The 2,948-nt window shown below is 46.5% G+C and overlaps 1 non-coding gene across 1 annotated transcript; it reads right to left on the minus strand.

Annotated features, from left to right (window-relative positions):
• Positions 1 to 2,488: 2,488 nt before the first annotated feature.
• TRNAS-GCU lies at positions 2,489 to 2,570 on the minus strand. The gene has a single exon. It is a non-coding gene; the product is annotated as a tRNA-Ser (tRNA).
• Between the last annotated feature and the right edge of the window lie 378 nt (positions 2,571 to 2,948).

The raw sequence follows: 2,948 nt of genomic DNA on the forward strand, positions 1-2,948 counted from the left end.
GGCCTGTGGCTAAGGGACATTGTCTGCTCACACCTGACTCCCTGCCATCCCCACCAGGGCCTGACAAGCTTTGCATGTGTTTGGATTCTGCAGGTGACATTTTTCTTGCAAGCTGTGTGTGTGCAGACCTGGCCAAAGATTCACACTACAAAGTTATTTTAGCATCATTATATTGCTCAGGTGTGTGAAAAACACACAACGCTCCCTCGATCACCAGCTTTTGGCTGGGGCACACACTGCAATGCCACGTCTGGCCACAAAACTGCCCTGTTTTGGTGACAAAATAAAACCACCTCGATGAGAGGTCTAGAGCTTTTTGCAGCAAACTTAAAGCAACAAATTGTCAGTGTAAATGCTGCTGTTCATTATATCACCATAACTGGCCTCCTGCAGTATCCCACAATGCCTGTTGTGAACTCGCCGGCCCTGCATTCCTGCTAGAGGCTGGGCCCCTCCCCTTTCATAGCTCCAGAACGTTCTGACGGCTGAGCTGCTAGCTACACCGGCATTAGTTTGCTATAACTGCATTGCTTGGGGGAGTGTAAATTTTTTATACATCTAAGTAATGTAGTTACACCGACCTAATTTTGTAGTGTAGGCCTGTCCAAATAATCACTCACACACCTTGGGAGTAAACCTTCCCCTGCTCCTCTGCTTTACAGAATCCAAACACGAGCAAAGCTTGTCAGGGCTCACTGGGGATTGGCGGAGTCAGGTGTGGGCAGACACGATGCTTTAAGTAACAGCAGGCACCATGGCTTAGCTGATTACAGCACCTGTTTGGTAAACAGGAGATCCTCGGTTCAACTTGTAGTAGTGCTTGGTTGAGTGGCTTTTAAGGCACCAGGTGTTGGCGACTGTCAGAAAACAAGATTCAGAGCTTGACCGACCTTTGGACTAGCCCAGTGTGTTTTTTATTATGGTTCAAATTACATTCACAGGCACTGCTAACAGAGTTACTGAAAGTTTGGGTGTTAAGAGCTGGTAGGTCAGTGGTCCAGTCCCCTCAATGCAGTTTTACCATTTCCACTTGCTAAACTCCCTCCCGACCTTCTGGGCTCCTAGAGCAGGGGACTCAGCCTGATCCGAGACACGGACACTGTAACTTTAATATAGACCAAGCCACATGACCCTGATTAATGTGACCTGGGCCAGCTGTGGGTGTTTCACTGCACTGGAGATGTAGCCTAATGTTATGTCTACACTGTGATTAACACACCCAGGGCACCTGTCTCAAAGCCCGGCCAGCTGACTCAGGCTTGTGGGGCTTGGGCTGCAAGACTATAAAATTACAGTGCAGACATAGGGGCTTGAGCCCAACCTCTGAACCCCAGGAGGGGTGAGGGTTTCTCAACCCAGCCTTCAGTGTGAACACAAATATCCGCACCACAGTTTTTAGCCCCTCACCTATAGCTCCATGGGCCCAAGTCAGATGACCCAGGCTGGCCATGCTGCCATCTTTATCCCAGGAGAGATGGACTCTCTCCATTGCAATGTCAGCTCAGGTGTGGCACGCTGTGCTCAAAGCAGCACCTAGAAGCCCCATATTCACCACTCTCATATAAGGATGATACGGTTTGTAAAAAGTCTGCCTGGTGAGGTATCATTTCAAAAGTCTTGATCTGTTGAACATTAATATTGTGTTGGACTGTGTGTGTAGCATTGGTTGGGGAGTTATGAAGTTTGCTGTGTGTGCATTACTGAGATATGTTATGAGGTTGGGAAATGCCCACCACCAGCGTTTCAGGTGCGACAATGGAGGAGCCAGACTCGCTGCTGGCCCATTAAAGGGATCCACACTCCCAAGGACTATGCCAGGAACCGTGTACAATGCAGACTTCTCCGAGATAGCACAGCGACAATGGACACTGCTTGACTCACATCATAGCAAAGGTATTTCCTAGCAAGTTGGAAGAAACTTTGAAAGAGGGGAAGAGACACCATGACTTGGCCTCTCTCCCCCACAACTCAACACCTGGAAACACATCTGGAGGACAAACACTGAACTGAAATAAATCAGAAGAGAATAATAATAATACATTCAAATCAAAGTCTCCAAACAGACTAGTATTGATTTTTTCAGCAAAAATTTTCAGTTTGGGGAATTTTCTTTTCTAAGTCAGACTTTGCCAAAGGAAGTGGAGAAAAAATGTTTTTGAGTTACCTCTTTCAGAACAGCCTGGCCTAGACACTAGCTCTGGTTCACTGTTTTGGTCTTGCTCAGGATGGGGGTATTTTAATTATTTGGGAAGGTCCCAGGGTGTTTGGGGGAGTTTATGAGGATGTTCCCTTTTGAGATAAAAACTAAGAAATATAGGACTAGAGAATTTTTTAGAAATCTGAGATTTAGACTTTTTATTTGAAGCAAGGGAAGGGGCTGAGATTCTGAGAAGGTTTTTGTTTGCAAGAAGCAACAATTGCTAGAGCTGTTATTGTGCCAAAGGGGGAGATGGTTGTCTATAAAGGAGGGGTGAAGACTAAATGCATCCGATGAGGATGGGATTTGAACCCATGAGTGTAGAGCATAATGGATTAGCAGTCCATCACCTTAACCACTCAGTCACCTCACCTAAGCTGTCAAAAAAGGCACAGGAAGAGAAATCTAAGGCTGGCAGAGATAAGGACACTATGGAGTTTTTAAATACTAAGCATAAGCAGGGTCTGAATGAGCTCCCCCCTCACATCTAGTGAGGATCTGGGGAAAGACTTCAGGAACAGAACGTGTTTGCACAGACACACCTACTCTGCCTAGCTATGCAGCATGATGGGGCCACTTCCCCAAAATGGCCAGTTTGGGATGGTGGTGGGTTACAAATCGCTTTAGGATTGAGTGGAATGAAATGTTATTCTCCTTCCTGTATGAGTGAAGGGCAGCAGAACATACCTAGTGCGTCCTGATGGAGGGTGAGGAATAGCTTTTATTGGACTGCAGAGAAGTGATTGAGGAT

This window comes from Gopherus evgoodei, unplaced genomic scaffold (assembly GCF_007399415.2).
Source record: "Gopherus evgoodei ecotype Sinaloan lineage unplaced genomic scaffold, rGopEvg1_v1.p scaffold_249_arrow_ctg1, whole genome shotgun sequence".
Taxonomy (NCBI): domain Eukaryota; kingdom Metazoa; phylum Chordata; order Testudines; family Testudinidae; genus Gopherus; species Gopherus evgoodei.